Here is a 13830-nt window from a genome sequence, read left to right as displayed (position 1 = left end):
TCCAGATCTACAGTTAGGATAAGTCTGCAGTCTACCAGAGCATACAAGTAAATGAAACAACCTAAACCAAAGCAAACATCAACAAGTCCCCAAAGACACAGGTAATGTTTCTTTCTAGATCTTCGTTCTTGTTACATGGGTAAATAAATTTCTGAATATTCATTAAGGTGAATATTCACAATTTCTTTATGAACATTAATGTTAATAGCAGCATTATTCATAATAGCTAAAAAGTAGGAAGAGCCCAAATGTCAATCATCTGATGCACGAATAAGCAAAATGTGCTACAGTGAAATATTATTTGGCCATAAAAAGGAATGAAGTATGATATATGTTACCATATGGATAAATCTTTCAAACATCATACAAAGTCAAAGAAGCCAGTCACTAAAGTCCACATACAAGTATGAAATTAATAAACTGTATGAAATATATAAAGATTCCATTTATATGAAATACATAGAATAAGCACATATCAGAAAGAGTTAAAGCAGAATGAGGAGAGAGGGCTAATGAGTATGGTGTTTCTCTGGAGGACAATAAAAATAAAAATGTTCTGCAATTATGGAGTAGTGATGGTTACACAACTCTGTTGATACACTAAAAAACAATGAATTGTAAATTTTAAAAGGGTAAATTTCATGGTATGTAAATTATATCTCAATAAAGCTGCTATTTTCCCCCCTTAAACGACAGTGGGCAGGTTCCTCCAGCTGAGGAATAAACTTAGAGACTAGTTTAAATTTTACTGAGTTCTTCATATATTCATTATCATGGCAATAAAACAAAACTCATAGTTCTAATGTTAACTTTACAGCAAAACAATTCAAGAGTATACAGCCAGCATACAAATAAATGCAGACTACCCTAATTACCAAAAAGCTATCTACATACTAAAGCATGATTTCAGGTGACTAAAACATGAGACTAAAATTAACAGCAGAATATTATACTCTGTGAGCTATATTCAAATAAATTATCTAATTTTGTTTGGTGCTCTTCTTTGAATAAAAGGTAGAGTTCTAGACCAAAAAAAAATAGCCCTACAAATAATGACAGGAAGCACAAACTGAACAGTAGTCTTCAAAAGTGGGCAATGAGACAATTCAAATTTTTTGCTACAAAATGTCATCACCTATCCATCCATCCATTCATTCAAAAAATGAGTATTTCAAATAAATGTGGCTGAAGACACAATCTACTTTCCGAAAGCCTAGTCTAATGAGGGATGGTGGTAAATAAACAGCAAGGTAGGTGGCTCAGGACGCTATATAAATACATAACGACCTATCTACTCTATTTGGGAGAAGGGGAAAGCTTCTAGAGGAAGTGACACGCAGGCTGACCTATGAAGAAATTAGGAGTTAGGGATGGGTAGAAGTGTTCATTGCAGATTCAGTACCACATACCTTCACCAGCAGCTTATGTGAAAAAAATATGCTGTTAAAATACCTGCCATATCTCTACCCACCCGGCCATGCAATCAATCAATCAATCAATCTGTCTATCTATCAATCAATGAGAGGGACTGTCCTCATTGCTAGGCACACATATACTAGTGAAAAAATTGGAGCCCACAGGAAAAGCAATGAGCAGGTCAACAATACATTTCCACAGGAAACAGTCTAAAAAAGAAAGAAGTGACTCTATAGGTAAAAAAGACCAAATGACTCATTATCTCTTATCTACTGCATGCACAAAATGACAAAATATTTCTAACCTACCCATCCTATTCCTTGATAATGAAATAATTACCCTTTTGAGTTCTATTTTTTCCTTGGTTTCTATTTTTAAGTGCTATAAAGGGCTTAATGAGTAATTTACAGCACAGGGTTAAAGAGGGTGCATTGTCAGCAAAACCTCAATCAACTATGCTTATATATTGTTAATCTTAAGAGTTTAATGAAAACATAATTAAACAAAAATTACTGAACTTATGTTTTCATTAGGCTCTTTAAAAAAATACATTACCAGGCACCTAACTTGAGTCATTTACAAAGCCACAAGCATTATGTATATCATGTTCAATAGGAATATAAGTTACTTTTCTGTTGTTCTAGGATGATTTCATGACGCATGAGACAAAGGAAACTGTGTAATAGTGCAGAGGACAAAAGAGGGGGAGGAGGATGAGCTGAGTTTCAAAATGAAATAACACATGTGTGCGGTTAGTCATAGATATACTCCAAACACCTCCCACAAAAAAGGCAATAAAAAACATAATCTAACCCTGGCCAGAAGGCTCAGCGGTAGAGTGTCAGCCCAGTGCATGCATGTCCTGGGTTCAATTCCCAGTCAGGGCACACAGGAAAAGCAACCATCTACTTCTCCACTCCTCCCACCCCCCTCTTCCCTGCCTGCCTGCAGCCATGGCTCAATTGGTTCAAACGCATCAGCCCCAGGCACCGAGAATGGCTCAGTGGAGCCTCTACCTCAGGCACTAAAAATCACTTGGTTGCAAGCATGGCCCCAGATGGGAAGAGCATCAGTCCCAGACTGGGACTGCCAGGTGGATTCTGGATGGAGCATATACGGGAGTCTGTCTACCTCCCCTCCTCTCACTTGGAAAAGAGAAAGAAGAAGAAAAGAACCCATAATCCAGTGTCTGCATATACCTCGGTGAAATGTGTCCCCTACACTATAACATGCAGCCTGACTCCAATGAATCAGAACAACTCAATATGAAATAAGCCAACCAATGAGAAAGCACAGTGGAGACAAGGGGTCAAAATGCTGCACACTATAAGATTCTAGCAATCAAGATCCCTGTGGAAATTCAGTATAAACTTTTAAAGGGGTCATACAAATATGAACAACTCGACCAAGTCACAAGCTTTTATTTTCTTCCTAATTTCAGGTATTCTTCTCACAAACTAGAAGTCCGTTCTTTTCTCCCTCAAGCATGCACTTTATCTGATTTAAGAAAACCTGTGATTTAAATCTTTAAGACAACCAATTTGGTCAGCATTTCAAGAAAGAACTGCTGTGCTACATAACTTACATCTATTTAGTGGATGCAGGATACATGACTAGGACCAGCTACCGAATCTACAGGCCCCAATGCAAAATGAAAATGTAGTGCTTCTTGTTCAAAAACTATTAAGAATTTCAAGTCAGCAACAGCAAAGTGTTAAGCCCAGTGCAAGACCTCCCTAGGCCCAGGCCTGTGCCACTCCCCTGCTGCACACCCATGCCGCTGAACGGGGCTCTCAGAGCAGTGAGCCAGCGGTGGGACTCAGCCGGTTTGCACCGGTTCGGCAGAACCGATAACTCATTTTTGGTTGAGTTTGGTGAACCAGTTGTTAAAATGGCACTTGTAATCAGGGTCTCTCTAAGGTGGGCGCGTGGGCAGCCGCCCAATGTGGAAATCACAAATTCACATTCCTTACTTGTGTGTGTGTGTGTGTGTGTGTGTGTGTGTGTGTGTGTGTGATACAGGGACAGAGAGAGACAGAGAGGACAGATAGAAACAGAGAGCCAGGAAGGGAGAGAGTTGAGAATCATCAATTCTTTATTGCGGCACCTTAGCTGTTCATTGAGTGCTTTCTCATATGTGCTTGACTGGGGGGCTACAGCAGACCAAGTGACCCCTTGCTCAAGTCATCGACCTTGGGCTCAAGCTGGTGAGCCTTGATCAAACCAGATGAGCCTGAGCTCAAGCTGGCGAACTCGAATTTTTGAATCTGGGTCCTCCGCATCCCAGTCCAATGCTCTATCCACCGCACCACCACCTGGTCAGGCTCCTTCCTCTTTTTTAACATTTATCTGAGCAAAACCATATTCTAAGCACCCATAGTAATGTTCAGTCCATCCACTGGTGAAAAAATTACAAGTGAGGAATCCAATCAAGAAGCAAATGGAGCCTGACCAGGTGGTGGGGGCAGTGGATAGAGCATTGGACTGGGATGCGGAAGGACCCAGGTTCGAGAACCCGAGGTCGCCAGCTTGAGCAAAAGCTCACTAGCTTGGGCCCAAGGTCACTGGCTCGAGCAAGGGGTTACTCCATCTGCTGAAGGTCCGCGGTCAAGGCACATATGAGAAAGCAATCAATGAACAACTAAGGTGTCACAATGCACAATGTAAAACTAATGATTGATGCTTCTCATCCCTCCATTCCTGTCTATCCCTCTCTCTGACTCTCTCTCTGTCTCTATTTTAAAAAAAAAAGGCAAATGAATATATCTTAAATAACAGTGTTATTGTTTTTTTGTAAGGTATTTAATATTTTTTCATTAATATTTTAAAACTCTTATAACAATCTAGATTTGTGTACCTCTTTTATTATTCTTATTTAAGCATTAAATGCATGAAATAATAAACTACCTTTCAGTATATCTTTTTTATATACTTAAAATGGTCATTAGGGCAGAGAACCAGTTATTAAATTATTTAAATCCCACCACTGAATAAAGCCCTTTTTCAAGGTCTAAGTTACAGGTAGAGAGGGTGGAATGAGGTGATTTATTGTCAATTGGTAATGGCTATCTAATGAAATTCCTAGTATTTGTACTAGAAATTTATTTGCGGAAATAAATTCTCTCAAGTTTTATCATTTTTGCTACAGACTGAGAGAGAAATGTAAACATTTTAACATACTCAAGAAACTTCTTCAGAAAATTGTTCTCTGTATTAGAGTTGAAATTCAAGGCCTCACGGAATTTATTCCAGTTTAGAACTTAAATTTTTTAACTAGCTGTCATGTCCAATTTGTCTTGAGACTTTAAAAACACAACAAAAGGTCACTTTTAAGGACAGACTGAATGATTTGCATAATTTGCATAATAAATAAGGCACCTTTCTGCTAAGATAACTGCAAATGTGATGTACAAATTTCTAAATAGCATTCTCCAGCAGTACATATGTTTATAGGGATACTTGAATAGTATGTCTCTTAGCAACCACCAACTGCTTTTCAGATTTAAAGTGGCTAAAAGCAGTCTTTAGAAATATGCTGCTACACTGTTGCCACAATAATCCACCCAATGAAATAATATAAGGTTTGGCAATTCATTTTGGTCTAAAGGGGAAATAATCAAGATATCGTTTTCCCAACCATTCTAACTCAGATGGAAATTACTTTTATTAGGAATAGACAAAGTTGTTCCATAAGCCCAGGAAAGCCTACAAACTTATAGCTATAGAAGGCAGTTACCAAGTTAGCTAAAATCAACATTACCATAGATACAAGTGCACTACGTAATCAACTGACTATCTTTGATAAATCTGACAGCTTTCTTGTGTAAAGGATTATATTAAGTATATAAGAAATGCTAAAGGTTATGTAAATCTAGATTTAATAAAAATTACAACAAAATTTAAGCAAGGCAATCATTCCTTTCTTTTTTTTAATTGGCTTTTTCTGTGTGTGTGTGACAGAGACAGAGAGGGACAGAGAGAGGGACAGATAGAGATAGACAGACAGGAAGGAAGAGATATGAGAAACATCAATTCTTTGTTGTGGCTCCTTGGTTGTTCATTGATTGCTTTCTCATATTGCCTTGACCAGGGGGCTACAGCAGACCGAGTAACCCCTTGCTAAAGCCAGTGACCTTGGGCCCATGCTGGTGAGCCTTGCTCAAACCAGAGACCTCAGGGTCTCGAAGCTGGGTCCTCCGCGTCCCAATCCGATGCTCTATCCACTGCGCCACCGCCTAGTCAGGCAAGGCAGTTATTCTTAAATTTGAAAAAAACAGCAAACTGTTCAAAGTTATAAGTCACAGACAACTTTGTTGGACCCATACAAAAATCTGGATTTTCAGCTTATCTTGAAAAAGTAGACGATCTAGCACAACTTGGCCCATTACCTACCAGCCAACACTTAGCAGCCGCAGGTCGGCAGCAGAGTCCAAGTCCCCGAAGTCACCTCTGTTTCCATGACTCCTTTCTGTCACACTCAGACTACTTCATTATGTACCCCTTGTCTGGCCTCTGTAAAGATTTGAATGTGCTATCCCTGGTTCTCCCATATTAAAAGGTACATGCTCCTAACAGTAATCAACATTCACTTTCAACACTGATTAGAAGAAATCAGTGCCTAACTGGAAATGATGAGAATCCAAGGACAGAAGAGACCATATTTAACATCTTTTAAAAGTCCCAACAGCCTGACCACCAGGCAGTGGTGCAGTGGATAGAGCGTCGGACTGGGAATGCGGAGGACCCAGGTTCGAGACCCCGAGGTTGCCAGCTTGAGCACGGACTCATCTGGTTTGAGCAAAGCTCACCAGCGTGGACCCAAGGTCACTGGCTCAAGCAAGGAGTTACTTGGTCTGCTGTAGTCCCATGGTCAAGGCACATATGAGAAAGCAATCAATGAACAACTAAAGTGCCACAATGAAAAACTGATGATTGATGCTTCTCATCTTTTTCCGTTCCTGTCTGTTTGTCCCTATCTATCCCTCTCTCTGACTCTCTCTGACTCTCTCTCTCTCTCTCTCTCTCTCTCTCTCTCTCTCTCTGTAAAAAATAAATTTAAAGAAAAAGAAAGAAAAAAAAAGTTCCAACAGCCTGGGAAAAACCATCAAAATAAAGTCCAAAGAGATTTTTTATTTTTAGAATGGTAAAAGTCGGATTTCAAAAAACCCATAACACACTTGGTAAGGCATGGTACATTAACACCATATGACTTCATGGAGTGAGGCTATTCAAGAAAATATGATGAAAGATGGTCCTCAAAACAAGAACTGATGATTCCAATAAAAACAGTAGTGACAGCAGCAGCATAACATTTATTGAACACTTAGTATGCACCAGGAATTTCTATGTGCTTATGTATTCACTTAGGAAGTTTCCACAACATCCTTTCCACATAATTACTATTACACTGTGAATATTCTGCACCTGCTTTCCAGAGTAGATGAAGCATAGAATAGTTATATAACTTGCCCAAGTTCACACACTAAAAAATGGCAGAGCCTGAATTCAAACCAGTTCGTACACTTAACCACTAATCTACACTGCTTCCTGATAAGGAATAAAAATGGAAGGTATTGAAAAAGGTTCTTGTAGCAACAAGGAAGTTTTCTATCAAGCTTCAGATTTTCAAAAGGCACATACAGATGATAGGAAGGGAAACGCAACAAACGTTAAGTGTAAAAGAATGGCGCAGTCTTATGAAAATAGTCTTAGGAAAGCTAATACACAAAATTAGCTAAGGTTTGGTCCTGGCCGGGTAGCTCAGTGGATAAAATGTCAAACTGGCACACAAGAGGTCACAGGTTCAAACCTGGCCAGGGCACATAGGAGAAGCAATCCTTAAATACATAACTAAATGGACCAATTAAGTGGAATGAGTTAATGGTTCTCTCTCTTTTTCCATCAGCCCACTCCCTTTCTCTCTCTTTTTCTCTTGAATCAATGGAAAGTTTTTTTTAATCAGCTGAGGTTTATGAAAATGCAAGGCAACAAAATGAGAATGTACTTATAATTGAAATATTTTTACTATTCTTACTGATTATAACATATATGTTCATTATTTTTAATGCAAAAAAAGAGAAATACAAAAATTAGGAAGTGAAGATCATTACACACAATCACATCCTATCAGACAATTGACAATTTCATATATCTCCTTTCAAAATATTTAGTGCATATACAAATAATCTTGTCCCATAAAATAACAGACTCAGGCTCAAAAACCATACTGTTCCATAATGTGCATGTTTCACTTAAAAACAGATCAAGCATAGTTCTGCACACTTTTTTACAAACTCATGATTATTTCACTATATAAATGTCCACAGTTTATTCAACCAAGTCCCAACTGCAGAACTTCTAAATTGTTTCCAATTTTCTAAGTATTGTTAACAATGATGGATTCGATATCCTTGTACATATATCTGTGTGTATGTATCTGATTATTTCTCATGAACTTAGTCAAAATTTAAGTTGATAGAAAACTATTAGATTTCCTCTTTTGAGGATTATGCCAATTTAATGTATGTATGTATATGTATATCCATCCACCAATCTATTTATTTTCTTATGAGGTTTATGGCATATTAAGAAGGGGTTTTTTGGCCTGACCTGTGGTGGCGCAGTAGATAAAACGTCGACCTAGAAATGCTGAGGTCGCCAGTTCGAAACCCTGGGCTTGCCTGGTCAAGGCACATATGGGAGTTGATGCTTCCAGCTCCTCCTCCCCTTCTCTCTCTCTGTCTCTCCTCTCTCTATCTGTCTCTCCCTCTCCTCTCTAAAATGAATAAATAAAAAAAAAAACTAAGCTTTAAAAAAAAAAAAAGAGAAGAAGGGTTTTTTTACCCAAGCCTCTAGTCTATTTCATTCTCCCCTATACCACACTTTAAAATGAGTGTACTTAAAAAAAAAGACTTTATTCATTGATTTTAGAGAGAGGAGAGAGCGAGAGAAAGGTGAAGGGAGGAGCGGGAAGTATCAACTCATAGTTGCTTCTCATCTGTGCCTTGACTGGGCAAGCCAGGGTTTCAAACCCACAACTTCAGCATTCCAGGTCGACATTCTATCCACTACACCACCACAGGTAATGCATAAATGTACTTTCACAGTATGTTTTAATAGCTAACATCATTAGTTTTCTTTTTCAAAAATTTCCTTTATTTCATAAAAATTTCATTTGAAATTTTCAAATAAACCACTGAAAATTCAATTGGAATTGTGCTAAATGTATAAATTACTTGGAGGCTCTATAAATATCTTTATGATGGCAAGTCTTCTCATCTAGGAATATGTGACATTTTTATATTTATTCATGTCTTCTTTGCAAAATTTTATTATGTTTCACATAAACTTTTAAATTTGTTTCAAAAGATAGATATTTTTTAAAATATCAAGCCTCACCAGGCAGTGGCACAGTGGATAGATCATCAGCCTGGGATACTGAGGACCCAGGTTCGAAACTTCAAGGTTGCTGGCTTGAGTGCAGACTCATCCGGCTTGAGCACAGGCTCACCAGCTTGAGTAAGGGGATGCTGGCTTGAGCATGAGATCATGACTCCATGGCTGCTGGCTTGAGCCCAAATGTTGTTGGCTTGAAGCCTAAGGTCGCTGGCTTGAGCAAGGGGTCACTGGCTCGGCTGAAGCCCTCCAGTCAAGGCACATGTGAGAAAGCAATCAATGAACAACTAAGGTGCCACAACTATGAGTTGATGCTTCTCATCTCTCTCCCTGTCTTAACAAAACAAACAAAAACAAAACAAAACAAAAGGTCTGACCTGCAGTAGCATAGTATAGTATAGAGCGTCAACCTGGAATGCTGAGGTCGTTGGTTTGAGACACCAGGCTTGGTGGGTCATGGCACATATGAGAAGCAACTCTAAGTTGATGCTTCCCATCCCTCCCTTCCTCCTGCCTTTCTCTCTCTCTCCTCTCTCTAAAATCAATAAATAAAACCTTTAAAAATATACATATCAGAGTAAAAAAAAAAATCTTATTCTTATGGGAAGATAATGAGGATAATGTGAAAAGAGAAATTAAAATTTAATGAGCAACTACTATGCCCATGCAAAATACCAGAATTTTTATAAATCATATCCTTTTATCATCATACCAAGCCTACTTATAACTAGTAAGAGAGGTGACTGTTATTGCCATTTTATAAAAGAAAACACTGAGGTTCAGAAAAGTCAATAATCCACTCATGTTTTCAGTACCTGTTTAAAATTTAAGGTATGGATCTTGTCTCTGTATCCAAAATGCCAACTGAATTCACAGCTGTCCATTTTGGGGTCTTTCCCTATTTTACTTAACAATGACTCGTTTATCCTGTTATCCCCATGTCACAAATGAGAAATCTCAAGATTGGACATTAAGTAGATAAACTTATTTAAAATTCACATTGCAAATAGGTAGAAAAGCCAGGGTTTGAAAGGAGTTTCTTCTTACTCCTCAGCTCATATTCTCAGCTCCTACAATATACCTAGAGTCCATAGGGAAATCAGAATTCAAATCCACAGCTTCCAAACTTTCTACAATGTCATGTTAAAATAGCTTAATTCTTATTTTGCTTTTGTCTTTACTGACAGGGGAATGAGAGTCAGAATGGGAAATAAAGAAAAGCTAGTGGCTATAGAAAATAAGTTTAAATCTGTGGGTAGAATAAATTAAGTCTAATAAATTAAGTCTAACATCGACCAGGAACGTTGAGGTCACAAGTTTGAAACCCCAATGTCGTGGGCTTGAGTGCAGGATCGATAACATGATCCTAAGGTCACCAGCTTGAGCCCAAAGGTATCTATCTGACTTGAAGCCCAAGGTCACCAGCTTGGGCCCTAAGTCCAATGCCTAGTCAAGGCACATATGAGAAGCAATCAATGCACAACTAAAGTGAAGGAACTATGAGCTGATGCTTCTCACTCTCTCCCTCCCTCTCTCTCCCCCCTCTTGTCTCACTGTTCTAACAAACAAACAAACAAAGTGATACACTGAGATCAACAAAACTCTTTTTGAGATCTTTGAGACTTCACAGAGGGTAAGAAATCTGTCCATAGAAAAGGAATGAAGTAAATGTCATCACAGGGTGGAACCTCACTGACAGTAATGCCTCAAGCTCCTAAAGGCCCATCTATTTCCAGCAGGTCCTAAATCAGGACCAAGCCTCCCAGGAAGGGGGCTCAGAAGAAGAAGGCAGAGAATTAAAGCCCCATTCCTAAAAGGTGCTGGGGTCCCAGGTGATTCATCAGCGTAAGAAAAGAGACAAGAGGCCAACTATACAGGTTACAACATAAATGAATAGGATATTCTGGAAAATGGCTTATCCCCAACATGACAGTTAATACACTGGTTAGTCATACATATTCAAGTACCAGTCAGTGGTGCCATTGAATCTGCCAACAACCTGTTTATCCCTTTTATGACTGATTTAGGAACTGGGGTGAGCCCTGGTCTACAGATCCAGAAAAGGGAATGTAAAGAAACAAAAGTAGTAAAAATGAGGCAGGGGCTGAAAACGTCTAGTATAAATGAATGGACTTCACTAATTTTACTTTGTGTCTTGTCTCTGGCAAAACTTGGGGACAAACGATCATCCCATGGTTTGCAAGTCCTTAAAGCAATTTCATCAGTACATAGCAGAAGGCCCCGGAAGTTCATTGATGCCCCAAGGCAGATGAACAGCATTCATCATGATAGAGTCCCGAGGCCTATAGACGAGAATGCTCTAAACACACAGCATCTGACAAAGTCTTCACACTCTCCTCATGAACAGAATTTAAACTGAAGGAAGGCTGTGACATTAGGGTAAATTCCTAACTGGTTTAAGTAAGGATGAAATTTAAAGACTGTTGATTAATGAATCTGTACTATAATAAAGGGAAGGTGGTAAAGGCATGACACAGATCCCTATCCTCAATCCTAGCTAGTTCAGTAATTTTAATGAATGACTTCAATGAGGCCAATAACCAGTATATTTAACGTCATAGATGTGATTAGGATGGAGATGTGCCTGACCGGTGGTGGTGCAGTGGACAGAGCGACAACCTGGGACACTGAGGTTCCACATTTGAAACCCCAAAGTCACAGGCTTGAGCGTGGGCTCATTCATCTTGAGTGCAGAATCATTGACATAATCCTATGGTCGTTGGCTTGAGCCCAAAGGTTATGAGCTTAAAGCCCAAGGTCACACAGACCTGAAGATGGCAGCGGAGTAGGCAGATGCACAGACTCCCAGCTCACACCACCAAACTGGATTACAAATTAATTTAGGAACAATAAGCGTGAAAAACCAACTCTGGACTACAAGACCAGCTCTCAAAAACCAAGGAACAAAGAAGAAGCCACACTGAGCCTGGTAGGGAGTGCCAAGGAGTGGTGAGTCTCCCCTGCTTACAGGAACAAAGCGGGTGTGAGGCTGAGAGCCCAGAAGGGCTCTCATTCCAAGAAAAAGAGTAGAAAATATTGCTCACAGCCACTTGCCTAGGGACCTGGGAATGAGGTGTGTTGAAAGGGCTGGCTTATCTTCCAAAAAGAAAGGGGAAAGAGAGTGACAGACGGTGAGGGGCAGAGGAATGCATGGGAGAACCTGAGAAGCTGACTCATCCAGTGCTGGAGGCGGCCATAGCTGGGGGAGGGGTTGATCCTTCCACATAACACAAGACTAAAGTGCTTCTGGATCATACATCTTCAGACATCTCTCCAGCTCCAATCAGCACAACAAGACATAGCTGAAAACAAGAAGTGGGGAGGAGGGGCAATAACTGAGGTCTCCATGGAGATCTGAGATACACCTCCCCCTACTGAAGCAGAGGAAGCACCCACCCCCAGAGAGAGTAACTGGCAGATCAGGCCTTCAGAGCCTCAGGTTACAACCACCACATTCCTGGATAAAGTTTCAAATAAGACCCCTGCTGAGATCAGTAAACAAGACTACAACTGAGAAGAAAACAAACAAATCAAGAATTCAAAGCAGCCCAAATCTGAAAGTGGATTACAAATAACAGCTGATGCCAACTCAAGAAGACCTAGAAATAACACAACTGAAAATTAGAGGCAGACAACACGAAACCTAGACTCAACCAGCCCTACAAACAACACATCCAAACACACAGACATAATGAGAAGACAGAGAAGTGCAATCCAAATGAAACCACAAGAGAAATCTCCAGAAAAAGAACTGAGTGATATGGAAATAACCAAACTGCCAGATGCAGAGTTTAGAATAATGATTGTTAAAATGCTTAGGGATCTTAGAACAACAATGGATGGTCATTACGAACACCTAAATAAAGAGATAGCAAGTATGAAAAAGGACATTGAAAATTAAAAAAGAATCAGTCAGAGGTGACAAATACAGTATCAGAAATGAAGACCACCATGGAAGGAATTAAAAGCAGGATGGATGAAGGTGAGGATCAAATCAGCAAGTTGGAGGACAAGATGAACAAAGGCATGAAAGCAGAGCAGAAAAAAAAAGAGACTCAAAAAGTCTGAAGAAACTCTGAGAGAGCTCTGTGACAACATGAAGAGAAATAACATCTGCATCATAGGGGTTCCTAAATAAAGAACAAGGGATAGAAACTTTATTCCAGGGGTCCCCAAACTACAGCCCGCGGGCCACATGCGGCCTCCTGAGACCATTTATCTGGCCCTGCTGCACTTCCGGAAAGGGCACCTTTTTCATTGGTGGTCAGTGAGAGGAATATAGTTCCCATTGAAATACTGGTCAGTTTGTTGATTTAAATTTGTTCTTTATTTTAAATATTATATTTGTTCCCGTTTGTTTTTTTTTACTTTAAAATAAGACATGTGCAGTGTGCATAGCGATTTGTTCATAGTTGTTGTTTTTTTGTCTGGCCTTCCAACGGTCTGAGGGACAGTGAACTGGCCCCCTGTGTAAAAAGTTTGAGGACCCCGGCTTTCTTCAATCAAATCATAACTGAAAACTTCCCCAAATTGATGCAAGGAAGGGTCTCACAAGTTCAAGAAGCACAGAGAACTCCATTAAAGAGAAACCCCAAAAGACCTACACCAAGACACATCATAATTAAAATACCAAAGTTAAGCGATAAAGAGAAAATATTAAAAGCTGCTAAAGAAAGGAAGGCTATCAACTACAAAGGAGCCCCCATAAGGATGACATCCGACTTCTCAACAGAAACACTTGAGGCCAGAAGGGAATGGCAAGAAATATTCAAAGTAACGCAGAACAAGAGCCTACAACCAAGTACTTTTTTCAGTAAGGCTATCATTTAAAATTGAAGGAGAAATAAAAAGCTTCCCAGGCAAAAAAAAAAAAACTCAAGGAATTCATTACAACCACACCAATGCTGCAGGAAATGTTAAGGGGTCTGTTGTAAACAGATCAAAGTGGGAAAAGAATATAGCAAAACAGGAATACATCTTTAAAGAATAAAATGGCAA

The 13830-nt window shown here is 39.4% G+C and overlaps 1 protein-coding gene across 5 annotated transcripts in view; it reads right to left on the bottom strand.

The window, feature by feature from the left end:
* Window positions 1-13830, bottom strand: part of PPP2R5E (protein phosphatase 2 regulatory subunit B'epsilon) — a 166813-nt gene that overhangs the window by 21700 nt on the left and 131283 nt on the right. The window lies entirely within an intron of this gene.

The sequence above is a fragment of the Saccopteryx leptura genome, chromosome 6 (genome assembly GCF_036850995.1).
Source record: "Saccopteryx leptura isolate mSacLep1 chromosome 6, mSacLep1_pri_phased_curated, whole genome shotgun sequence".
Taxonomy (NCBI): domain Eukaryota; kingdom Metazoa; phylum Chordata; class Mammalia; order Chiroptera; family Emballonuridae; genus Saccopteryx; species Saccopteryx leptura.
Note: the sequence above shows the minus strand (reverse complement) of the source record. Positions and strands in the feature narration are given on the sequence as shown.